Source organism: Helianthus annuus, chromosome 14 (genome assembly GCF_002127325.2).
Source record: "Helianthus annuus cultivar XRQ/B chromosome 14, HanXRQr2.0-SUNRISE, whole genome shotgun sequence".
Classification (NCBI taxonomy): domain Eukaryota; kingdom Viridiplantae; phylum Streptophyta; class Magnoliopsida; order Asterales; family Asteraceae; genus Helianthus; species Helianthus annuus.
The window spans coordinates 40,230,810-40,244,189 of NC_035446.2; the positions used below are offsets into that span (position 1 = coordinate 40,230,810).

The window sequence follows — 13,380 nt, forward strand, 5'->3', positions numbered from 1 at the left end:
TTTTGCGACATATTACGACATTCGGGTTCAAAAATGGGCCTCGTGAGCGTATTGGGCCGTTAAAAAAACGACGGGCCCTGGGCCCAACCCATTAAACAAAACCTAAGTATATAAAGCATATTATAACCTCAAAGCCCTAACACCCTCATTCTTTCTTCAGCCGCACCCCATCACGAGTTCTCTGCCTTCCCTCACTCAACTCCGGTCACCGGAGTTAACCTCCGGCCGGTATCACCGGTGCTCTCCGTTCTCCGACAAGCACCCCCCCACGCCACAACCCCCTACACCGCCCACACAGTACCCCCTGCTCTCGATTATACGGCCAACCACCACCCCCGGGTGGTGGCTCACGGTGGCGTACGACGCGACAAATAGATCAGAAAGGAGAGAGAGACCGCTGACTTTCCGTTGCTGGTTTTCAAACGGGGGACCATTGTAGGAAAAATATGTGAAAGGTGGGACTGGTGGGGGGGATATTCTGAGGTGGGATTATTAATGACCAATAAGGTCTAGGTGAGATTATTACAGGCCAATTTCCCTAAATTCTATTTTGACTACATTTTATGTCATGTGTGTCACTTGGGGCTAAAAACTCGTGTTTTTATTTTATGTTTTTCCCGGTTTTGATCGTCGTTTGGTTGCTACTTAACATGGTTTTATATCTCCCTGCAACGCTGGTAGCACGGTTTTACGCCCCTCACCGCAACGCGGGGAGCTAAGACTAGTTATCTATTAATAAATATTTACTTCTTTTTTTACTTTTAGTTTCATCTAAATATTTCGTATTTCCCACCCCAACCAAAATCATCCCGCTCGATTTTTCATATTTTCTCATAAACCCAAATTCCCCCTAATCCTTAAAACCTAAATTGAGCATCTGCCCTCTAACATCCCTCTCTCTATCTCGCTCTCAAACATTCCAGCAATATGCATTGTATTTGTTCATCGTTCAAAGATTAGATCTCTGTGACCTACAACTTCATATTTGCCCTGAGAGCTGCTCTAGCGGTGGCTGCTTAAGCGGTAAGCATAAGCGTCTCTTGAAATTTTTATTTTATTTTTGTTCTTCGATGGATGTCTATGTATGTTTCGTAAAATATTATTGTAATTTTATTTGGAGTTCTGAGATCCAGATGTAATATCTCCTAAATGGTTTATGATTTTGTTCGTAGTATAAAACCCAAGTTCGCAGACAAAGCCAGTTTTGCTAGTTTGAGGAATCAATATCGTTGGTTTTAAGATGCACATGAATTGCTCAATGAAATGTTTGTACCAATTTTTCTATTGTTTTTTAAGTGTATTGTTAGGAGACAAGTATGTAATTGATGTATCTTGAGTTCTCATATCTTTTTAGTCTTAGTTATTTGTATGTTAGTAGTTTTCTTATATAAAGTTCCAAAATTGCAGTGTCATATGGATTTGGTTCTGAAATCTGGCTTCACCTGGTCTGTTTGAAGGTAATTACGCATCTGTTCTAGACTTCTAGTTTTATTTTTAGTTAACTATGAAATTTCTATATAAAAATTAAGACTTCTAGTGTTATGTTAATATGTCATATGTTTGAAATTATTAGTGAATGATTGATCCTGTTTGATTTTGTTATTAATAGTTTTAGTTTTTTATTCCACCACAAAGATATTCTTTTCCACTGATTAAAAACTTGAATCCAAGTTCAGTTCTGTGATATTGTAATTTATGTAACATGGTGTGATTGAATCTTTTGTGCTCCATGCAGGTATATATCTTTTTGTTGATTGAAAACTTCAAAGCACACATCTTTGTACCCCATATTTACACATATGTGGAGTTACACGTAAGTATTTTTCAAGTTCTAAATAAAGAAAAACAAAAAAGTTTCAGTTCGTGTTCTCACTAAGACTAGGTTATGTGGCCTAAATCCTCTAGTGGCTTTATCACTCCATATCAGCGCCATGTAAACGACAAATAAGTGGTGGTTTTATCGTAAACTTGCACGGTGTGGAATAATACCCCCTACAAAACCCCTTTTAACTATATTAAAAAAGAAAAAAATAAATAAAAACCAAAGCTGATGGTTTATGAAGGTGGGCCCCATGGCTTTTTTTCCTCTCATGCCCGCTATGGCTTTGGCGGAGGCCAAGGATAGCACCCCTTTGGCGTAAGCGGGGTGGTGTAGGGGGCGCTACCCAGCTGAGGTGTCTGGGGCGTTGTCCCACACCGTCCGGTCTAAGTACATCGTTCTATTCCCAACAACATTTCATGTTTTATCTCTTTTGGTAGTTAAATTCGAAGCATTTGGTTTATTAAAGGCATTAAGAAAAGTTAGGGGCTAAAATACCATTTGGTTTATTAAAAGGTGCTGAATTAGTTCTTGTTTTTTACCATTGAAAAGGGTTAGCTGCTTCAAGATTTTATGCATGTTGGCCAAACACATTGGGGTCCTGCATGGCCAAAAACTTTAGGCCTGGTACACAGTCTGCTGATTACCAGTTGAAGGTGAGGTTTTTTTAGTATTGTTTCTATCCACAAATGATGAGCTCACCACATTCACTTTATCGAAAAGTTGTAGTTTCTTTTTTTTTTCTTAGTAGCCCATTTTTATATAATTGGTGAACGAACAAGTTTTTTACATGAATGTTACTAATTCATAAGTAAAAGGGTTTAAGTTGTTACTTTTATATTTTACTACACCCTTTCTTGCTTTTAAAACACTATGGAATATTTTTATATAAATTTATGAACTAATTTACTCAAATCTTCCCATCCGTTATGCTTACGTTTGGTTGGAATTTTGGAGTTATATTCTTGCTACATCTTCTATGCCTTGAGCGTATCATGTTAAGGATCTTAAAGTATCCATGTTATATTCCCTTTTTGATAGCTGTTACTTTGATAAGTCTTTTACTTTCATCCATGGAACATGCAACTGTGTGTTAATTGATAGAAATAGTCACCAAATTTAACAGCTCTTTAGCCATTGGTGTTGGTTTTGTGAGAAATTAAGAAACTGTTGGAATTACTACTGGATTTGTGAGTTGTTTTTGTTATAAAGTGGTGTGAACTTTGGTGGTGGCCATATGTTTACAAGGTGTTAGTTGTGATTGGTAAATTGATGTCTACTTTGTTGCACTTTGAAAGATGTTTTTAGCTAGTAGTTAAAGGGTTAAGGGTGCGCCAGTTGCGTAGGCCCCAGGCGTGAGTTTGGTCTAGGCCATTTGCGGCTGGTTCAGACCATCTAAAACTAGTTTTGGCTGTTTCGGGCAGGTTTTTTAGGTTCAGACGTTTTTGTGCCAAGGTGCGCTCCTTTGGCTTCTTTGACCACATAGGTTTTTAGTGTATCAAAGTCTCAAAACGCATTAGTATTTTAGTTGCTTCTAGACTTTGTTGATTATGAGGATTGTTTTAGTGAATTTAGGTAATCTTTTTGGTGTTTGGATTGTTGTAAGATTAAATTTTCCAATGGTTTTGAGTTAGGAATCTTGTTAACATCTACTGAATTGATATCAGATCAGATGCCCCATGAACAAGTTTATAGAAAAATAATATGTGAAGTAGAGGTTGTGCACAAAGACAAAAAGAACAAGCAATTAATATACACAAAACCAAACGAAAAATTAAGTTCTTATGTAGGTCTCTAAAAGTCTAGGTGATACTGGCTGCAGAGTTGTTCTAAATCATAACAGAAGTTAAATACTCAAATCTATTGAAGTCGCCTACTTGAAATCTATGAACAAGTCCTTCCTTTTATAATTAATATACTAATATGTATCAATGTAAGATTTTAGTATACTGGCTGCAGACCTGACCCGACCCGGCTCGTTTGCCAGGTCTACTTATAAGCACTAATCCTGATACGTATTGGGCATTATGTATCAAGAGTAAAGGTGGGATTATTGTGTACAAGATTGTAAACGTGGGATTATTATGTACCAAGAGTAAAAGGTGGGTTTATTGTGTACAAGATTGTAAACGTGGGATTATTAAAAACCACTTTTCCTTAGTTTTTCTATAAAAATGTTAGCTTGCTAGTGTAAAACTTTATTAATTTTTTTGTAAAATGATTTTTTTGCACTATTATGATTAGAGTTTAATAAATATTTGTTGAAAACTAAACTCTAGGTCGAAAGAAGTTTTCCTCAAAAGCATTCTAAACTCTACCGAGATTATAGCAAGAGGAAGGGTCTAGAGCTTGGACCTAAATGATCTTGTTGCTGGTACAGAGATTGGACCAAAATGGTGTGAGGTAAACGTTCAAGTACCAATAAAAAAAAAGAAAACTTGATAAGACCATATGGTTTATTTTCTACAATTCAAGATTGTATTGGTGCATCCATCGCATGACCCTATCCATTCATCTCGGTATGTATTTGTTAAACTTGTGATACAAATAATTTTAATATCATGGAACTTAATACTTATACATGGATGATTTATTTGTAGATAGTCCATGAGGATTGAGGACGCATGATCACTTAAGATTTTATGCTTCTTATTTCTTTAATTGTTTTTAATTTCTTTGTTAAATGTTAAGACTTTATGTTAGATAATGTTATAACTTATTTATGGTTAGTGTTTTTGTTATGAACATGCTTATTTAAAATATAATGAAGTTTTATTTATTTTATTAGTTGATGTTATACAATAACTATTAGGATGTTATATGTTGATGGTCTGTTTATAAAATTGGTTTTATAATCTTATTTGGGATATTAGGACCATTTTCTTGATATTAAAGTAGCTATAACGTTACATCATAAGGGTCCTATAAATTAATTTTTAAGGACGCTTGTATGTGTATCAGAAGATTAAAAGTAGGTAATCACATATTAGAACATTGTAAAAGTGTCCTAATATGTTCTTTTTAGGACGCTATTTAAGTTGTCTATATACATATTATGCGACCATAAAATTGGTTTCATAATCTTATTTGGTATATTAGGACTCTTTTCTTGGTACTAAATTAGCTATAATGTTACATCATAAGGGTCCTATCAATTATCTTCTAAGGACGCTTGTAAGTGTATCAAAAGATTAAAAGTATGTAAGCACATGTTAGAACATTGTAAAAGTGTCCTAATATGTTTTTACTAAGACACTATTTTGGTTATACAAAGATATATTACGCGACCATAAAATTGGTTTCATAATCTTATTTGAGATGTTAGGACGCTTCTTTACTTCCGGGACTTATTACGACCCCTTTACATGAAACGCTTTTACCGTTGGTCCTATTAAATGAAAGGTCCTATAAAATAGCATTTTAGGACGCTTTTGCGCGTACTAAAAGCCCAGTTTTCTTGTAGTGAATTATGACAAACTTTGGGATTCGTTTGACATGAGAGAAGAATCAGAGGAAGATGAGGATTTCTTTGATGAGCTGGATATTTTGCGAGAGTATGAGTCGCAGCTCAGGTTCCCAGCGGAGTATTCTAGAAGACCTTAGGAAACTTCAAATGATGATGAAGCAGGTCCTAGTCATGCTGGTGAACATGATGATGAAGTTGCTCCTGGTAATCAGTCGGATGTGAATGATAATCAAGAAGCTGATAACATGCCAATTTTTTATCATGGTGATTCAGACTCTGAGGGGGAGCAGATCCAGATATCAAGTCAAACAAACCAAGTTGGTGAACAAGATGCAGAACATAATGTTACTAATCTGGAGGGAAATGTAGATGTTCCAAGCGAAGTGATGCCGCGAACTCTTTCTTATCATCCAGAAGAGTTGATCATAGGAGAACTGCATTCAGGCGTTCGCACTAGACGTCAAATAGACCAGGGCTTAACATGTTTTTATTCTACAGTAGCACCTTTACAAACTGAATTTTCATTAAGTTGTTTTATCTCGCAGATGGAACCGAGAACGTACAAGAGGCGCTTACTGAAGATTCTTAGGTCATTGCAATGCAAGAAGAGTTAAGTCAGTTTGAAAAGTTAGGAGTGTGGAAGCTAGTGGATTTACCGGATGGTCAAAGGAAAATCAATACGAAATGGGTATTCAAATGTAAGAGAGACGACAGAGGAGTTGTTGTAAGGAACAAAGCTCGACTCGTTGTTCAGGGCTTTAGTCAACAGGAGGGGATTGAATTTACAGAAGTCTATGCTCCTGTGGCACGACTAGAGGCAATCAGAATTTTCCTAGCATTTGCGTCTTGGAAGAACTTCAAAGTTTATCAGTTGGATGTAAAATCGGCGTCTCTTTATGGGAAGGTCAAAGAGGAGGTTTATGTCGGTCAGCCGCCGGGCTTTACTGACTCAATCCACAAGAACAAAGTTTATCTGCTGGACAAAGCGTTGTATGGTTTACACCATGCCCCGAGAGCTTGGTACGAGACTTTGTCTCAACACCTACTCGCTAACAAGTTCATACGTGGAAAAGTGGATGCCACTCTCTTCACTAAAGAGGTCGACGGACATCTTCGGATAGTTCAGATTTATGTAGACGATATAATTTTTGGGTCAACAAATGAGAAATTGTGCAAAGATTTCGAACAGGTGATGAAGCAAAAATTCGAAATGTCATCAATGGGGGAGATGAAATTTTTTCTGGGTCTACAAGTTGAACAACTACCTGAGGGAATTTTCATTCACCAGACGAAGTACGTGCATGATATTCTAGAGAAATTTGGAATGTCAAGTTCTACTCCAGCTGCTACCCCACTTGCGACTAATCATGGGATTCACCCAGATCTCACCGGAGACAGGGCTGATGAAACGTTTTACCGTTCCATGATAGGTTCTTTGATGTATCTAACTGCTTCACGTCCTGATACCATGTACCCAACGTGCTTCGCAGCAAGATATCAATCTAACCTGAGAGCTTCGCACATGATCATTGTCATGAGGATATTACGTTACTTGAAAGGAACACCCACATTGGGGTTGTGGTATCCTAGAAAAGGAGATTTTACGCTCGAAGGGTATTCCGATTCAGATTTGGGATGCTGCAATGTCAATACCAAATCAACGACTGCAGGATGCCAGTTCTTTGGACCAAGATTGGTTACCTGGCAGTGTATGAAACAAACGTCTGTGGCGTTATCTACATGTGAAGCGGAGTACGTTTCTGCTAGCAGTTGCTGCTCTCAGATCCTGTGGATACAGCAACAGATGCGCGACTACGGTTTGCAGTTTCTTAACACACCTCCGTTTGTTGATAATGAGGCCGCAATAAATATAACTAAGAATCCAGTACATCACGCTAAAACTAAACATATAGAAATTCGTCATCACTTTATTCGCGATTGCTTCGAGAAAAAGTTGATACGAATTGAGAAAATCCACACTGACGAACAAAAAGCTGATTTACATACCAAAGCTTTTGATAAAAATCGATTTCAATATTTGTTAAAACTTAACTGTATGAAATTGCTTTCGGTGTCGGATGGGATTGTGAGCGTTGATGAGAGTACTGTTGCGGATGAAGACGAGAAATAATCTGCAATGGTTTGTCGCTTTTTTACGTGTTTTGGTATTTAGGGGGAGTAGATAGTTGTTGTAGGACCGTGTCTCGACCCGAACGAGTCGTTCAGAGGAGTTTTCGTCAATTACAGGTGCGGAAAACAAGTAATCAACGTAGAAACAACTTGCAAATCACTTTAAACACCTTTCTGTGTTGAATAATGACAGTTTACATCCAAATCTCGATCCAGCAGCACTTCGGTACGAGTTTTCAAGAATTGTTACAAATGATCCGCTTATGGTGCTATATATAGGTGCTAAGGTTTCGCTTGATTGTACATGTCATACAAGCGAAACCTTTAGCTGACATTCAAGCGAACCTAACATTTGTCGTATAAGCGGAACTATTGTTGACAGATAAGCGAAACTATTAGCTAAAACACATACAATCTCCTGTTTCTCGTAAAACGTGCACTGATCTAACAATCTAAGACTAAGACTCGATACAAGACGAAGTCGACAGATGCATGCACCAACAGACTCCCCCTCAGATGTTGACGAGTCGACTATCGAGTCATGACAATGCTGTGTCTTCACGTCTTCAGTCTTGATCAATCTCTGGGCTTCTCTCTTTCTATCTTCATCTCTTTCTCTTTTATCACTAACAAGCTTCTTCTCTTAGATGTTAACATCTTTTAAGTTTCTCATCTCCAACATTCACTCCCCCTAAATAATAACTTTTCCTGTATAAAACTCTACCACATACATAAGTTTTATAACAAAATATTTAAGCATTTAGTCAACATTTGAAACTTATCACAAACAAATCAATCAATCTGATACTGATGAACCACTTGGAATTGTAACATATTCCTTATCAAAACAACACACTTTCCTAAGCCGTCTGTTCATCATGTTTAGCACTAAGAATTTTTAAAATCAGCTTTTCAATATCAGTTGTCGAAAATATTTTTGACTTTTTCAAAAATTTATGCTAAAACACACCAAAAATCTTTTTGTATTTTCTGAAAGATGATAATTGACACTACTTGTAAAACAAAAGAATGCAGAAATGAAATATTAACAAATAATATTTTTTGCGAGTTCGTGCAAGAGGATCATATCAGTTTTTAAGACAAATCACTAACACCGTTAAGCTTTGAACATTCTCAGTTCTAAACAATTTACCTAGATTGTCAGTATATTAGTCCACTTTAAATTTTCACACAAATTTCAATCGATTCGAGATACGATATTAATGTTTTAGAAACTTAAACTTAATTGTGTATCACTCCACTTGAATATACTCCTGTATCCAGATCCCAATATTCAGTCTTACAGATGAGTATACCACAGATGATATCTGTAAAGGGGTTATGTGTCAGGTCGATACTTCCCTATATGCAGAGAGATGACGGCTTCGACTTTAGGTGGGTCCCCTTTAGAGGATCTTTTGATTACAACAGCAGCAATTATCAATATTATTGTTTCATCAGCTTGCTGAGGGCGATGCTATGTTTCAAGCATTTTGCGGAAAGCATTATCCGGGGATTAGGTCAGTACTTCCATACAGCAGAAGTCCCGGGATAATACCCCAGATATCACTGAGTATAAAGACCTAGTATCTCAGAATACGGGATCTTTCAAACAAGATTTCGGGGGTTACCCATATATTCAAGAATAGTTACCCACGAATCAAGCAAGTTTGAATTAGGTTTATATCTCGTTTCAATTTACTGAATGTGCTAAAACCTACTGACACATCCGCAGTAAGATTGTTTATCACATTTTTACTTTACATTTCTTTAGCGTGTTGTGATAGTCCACTGATGTACTATCATTTCCTCTTTTTCACAACAAAACTCATTTTTAAATTTTATCATGTTTTTGGTTTTTCAAATTTTCTAATGTTTTTGGATTTTCTAAAATTTTCTACTCCACCTAAAATGCAAACACATTAACGAAATTTGAAAAAAATATCTAAGCTCAAGACACACTTGAACACAAAACAAATTGTACAAAACTTGACAACCAATATCGAATTGCATCAATTCGCCATTCACTAGCACATAAACAATCAGAACTCCCCCTATCAACAAACTATTTTCCCATTTAGATTTCAAAACACTTAAGTTTGTTTCAATCAAAATGGTTTTTCCGGAAAATAAGTTTGATTGATTTTACCACTTGTAGGTTTATCAAACAAATGTTCGGGGATGTGGTTCATCATCTTATCTCTCAACAAATTTGTAGGAAAAATCAAGTACAAATTAATGTCCTTGATTTACCATATGCAATCAAATCGTCTAACCACTTGTAATTATAACCAACAAACATAAACAAACCTCTTTACCGTTTGTATGATTGACGTTACCGAATAAAAATCAAGAAAGATGCCGATTCATGCTCCACTCTTACCAACCTGGGAGCTTCGGCAAGTCCTGAAACTTACTATTCGTAGTATGTACCATCCCAGTCACAAACCAGGGATGGTTCAACCTTATCTTTCTTTGTTTTCTTCTCATAAAATTCTTTAACCCCTTTGACTTTTCGATCAATCATCTTTCCAAAGATATGTTTTACCTTGGGATGAAAGACCTTCTCAGCATTAAATTCCTGTATATCCTTATAAAATTGGTTAGAAATTTCAGTTTTACCAATTTTCTTTTTATAATTCTCAGCCCGGAGTGATGGAAACTCCTCATCATTCACAATCGGAACTGATTTTTCATCTTTTAAAACGGCTTCACATTTTGAAACAACTTGTGGCTCAACTGACTTTGTGGAATCAGTTTCATCGCCTGAAGATAGCTCCTCTGATTTTGACCTATCAGAATCATCGCTAGAGCTTTCATCAACCTTCTTAACAACCCATTTCTGGTTGTCAGACTTAGCTCTTTTTTTGTATAACTTGTTCGAACTCTCACCAATTTCAAATGTAGAATCTTTAAAAAATTTTGTTCTATCATTGGTGGTTCGAACTCAACTACCTTCTCTTTGAGTTTACGAAATACTCCCTGTTTTGATTGTATTGCCTTAGAACAATCTCGGGAAATATGTCCAACAGTGTTGCACCAGAAACAGGTTCTCGTATCTGTATTCTCCTCAGCCATCTTCTTCAATTCATCTTGCTTCTTTGCAAGGAACTCACTATTTGATTCCCTCTAGAAACTTGTCTTTTCTTCTTCATCAGTTGATGTGCCTGAAACAAATGACATTTTAGATTTAAAATCATAAACATATTTTTCATTTTTCTGTTTTTCTGTAGGAGTAAAACCAAGACCTTTCTTTTTGAAATTACCGTTATGGTTTGATTTCTTTTGAAAACCTGAACCAGAACTGTAATTCTTTTTCTTGTATAATCTTTGTTGTACTCTTGAGGTGTATATTTTAGGTTTTTCGTTAAGACATAAGTCTTTTATTTCAGAAATATTAATTTCTGTGAGTTTGAAAACCTTATTTATCAATTCAGTTTTCACACCTCTTATTGGAAATTCCTCATCAGAATATAATTTGTCAGCATCATTCAAAGTGTAGGCAACTTTGAACAATCCATCATCCAAATTAGATTTTGATAACAAAAATTTTCTATCATAAACTATTTTGTCCTGCTTTTCTGTTTGACACGGAGTGCTTGACCCAGACTTCGATTCTGACGCGAACTCCGACTTTGACTCCTCTATTTCATCGTTTTCTAACACATGATCTACAACTTTCTTCATCAATTGAGACTGTTGATCAGTGTCAGACGATGTAAACATAACATCAATACTATCTGGTAGATTGACTGACGACTCCGACTCCCATTGTAAATTTGTTGCCTTTTTGACTCTTTCATCGTTTGGGTATCTTGGCAAATATCCATTTTCCAGCGGGGGTGGACACTTGTTATAACTGACACCTTGTTTCTTACCAGAATCTTTCTTGTCAGTCTTTTTCTTCGTGTCATTCTTCTTATTTTCAGAAGTCTTTTCATCAGCAATTTTTCCAGCTTCCTTCTCTTCAGTTACCTCATCATTTTCCCATGCCTTCATACTTTCAACCGTCGGATAAATCCTATCAATGACATAAGAAGTACATGAGTAACTTTTTAACAAACGGTTAACTCTTTCAGTTTCAATTCTTTGCAACTCAAGCTTTTGTTCCAAAGCAGCACACTTCTCGATGTAATTATTCACAACTTTCTGTTTGATCATGAATGCTCCCTGAAGTGTCTTCATTGCTGTTGCTTGTTCTTCACTTGATTGATTGTATTGATTTATGGACTTGTTCAGAACATCATAAGATTCCTTTAACTGATTTATGTTATTAATCAGTTCACTGTTTTTCTTCTTGAAAATCTCACAGTTTTCACACATCACATGAATCTTTTTAGCATTAACTTCAGCATCAACTTTAAACTTTGGAACCTCTTTCATCTTTTACCTTCTGTTTACAAAAATATCTTCATCATCACTGCTCACCGGTGTTTTGACCTTTTTCTTTTTCTTTTTAACTTTTTCATCATCACTATCACTCTCAGCGATCAGCTTCATATCAGCTTTGAATTTTCTTGCCCAATACTCAGTATCATCATCACTATCACTTTCAACCTTTGCCATGAAAGCAGTGTAAGCTCTAGTTTGATCAGGAATATAATCATCCCAAGTAAAATTTTGCTAGCTAAAACCCTCTGGTAGCTTGTCATCTTCTTGATCCATCAAACAAGCTTTTGCATTATCTGGAATATATTTATCCCAGTTGAATGACTTCTTTTCATCTTGATTAACCACACATGCTTTCTTTCCAGAATCTTCAATTATGGGTCTTCCATGTGTAGTTTGTGCTTGATGTTGATGTTGTTGTGATGGTGATTGAGCAACTTGATGGTAGACGGCTTTTCTGTAATAATCATTGTTGTTGTTGAAAGGATTTTGAGCTCGACTTGCTTCGCGGTTAGTGCACTCCCTCTTGAAGTGACCTTTTTCCCTGTAACGAAAACAAGTGACTTTAGATTTGTCAAAACCTAAAGTAGAAACATTAGCCTCACGAAATCATCTCTCCCCATGACCTGCTTGAATTTCTCAGCTCTCCGTAACACGCTAGCCAAACACCATTTTATGACCATCAGCTCCATCACTTCAGCATCTATCTGGTCGTAATCTTCCTTGGTTAGCATTGGATTTCCGATACGACCTGCAATAAAACAACTATAAGATTCCGAAACCATTCCTAATACAGACATTTGACTTTTGGCAACTTCTTCAGAATAATCTTGATCATTTTCAAGATTTAAAACAATGTTGCACTGAAGTTTTCTCCCATTTTTCGTAGCAGAAATGTTTGGATCAAAAGATGGAAATGATGTAAAACTAGTTTTGCTGCTTGATCCTTTAGATGAACTTTCAGATGAATGTTTTACACTGTAGGCAGTTTCAACTTTCGGAGATAGATTTGATGATTTCTCATTTACCCCTGCTTTATAGTATAACCCGATATCTTGTTCACCATCAAAATCTTTCATTCGAATAATTTTTCGTTGTTCCATTTCTTGAGCTTCTATCTTTTCAATGAACTTGCTGAGTGTCAAATTGCTAAAACCTTTCTTGTTTCTTAACATCATAAGATACGTGCCCCAAGTTTCATAAGGCAAAGCATCAGCAAGTTTTTCAATCAACTCTTCATTGTTTTTCTCAATACTCAATCTCTTCATGTTAGCAAGCAAATTGCAATATCTTTCGATAATCTCTCTTGTGCTTTCATTCTTTAACCCGCGAAACAGATCAAACTCTTTATTTAGAAGCGATTTCTTGCTTTTGACCATTTCTTCACTACCACGAAACTTTGACCTTAAAGCTTTCCAAATCGAGTATGAAGTTCCATTGTGTTGCAAAAGAACCATAGTATCCTCTTTCACTGCTTGTTGAAGAAGACTTAACATCATTTTCTCATCTTTGTATTTCTTTCTAGCATCAGCACCTAGATCTTTTATCGGAACAGGCTCTTCATCATCATTCATCG

The 13,380-nt window shown here is 36.2% G+C and overlaps 1 long non-coding RNA gene across 1 annotated transcript; it reads left to right on the forward strand.

Moving 5' to 3' along the window:
• Positions 1 to 837: 837 nt before the first annotated feature.
• LOC110905407 lies at positions 838 to 3,462 on the forward strand. The gene is made up of 4 exons (XR_004879952.1): positions 838 to 1,023; positions 1,408 to 1,457; positions 2,064 to 2,209; positions 2,372 to 3,462. It is a non-coding gene; the product is annotated as an uncharacterized LOC110905407 (long non-coding RNA).
• Positions 3,463 to 13,380: the final 9,918 nt, after the last annotated feature.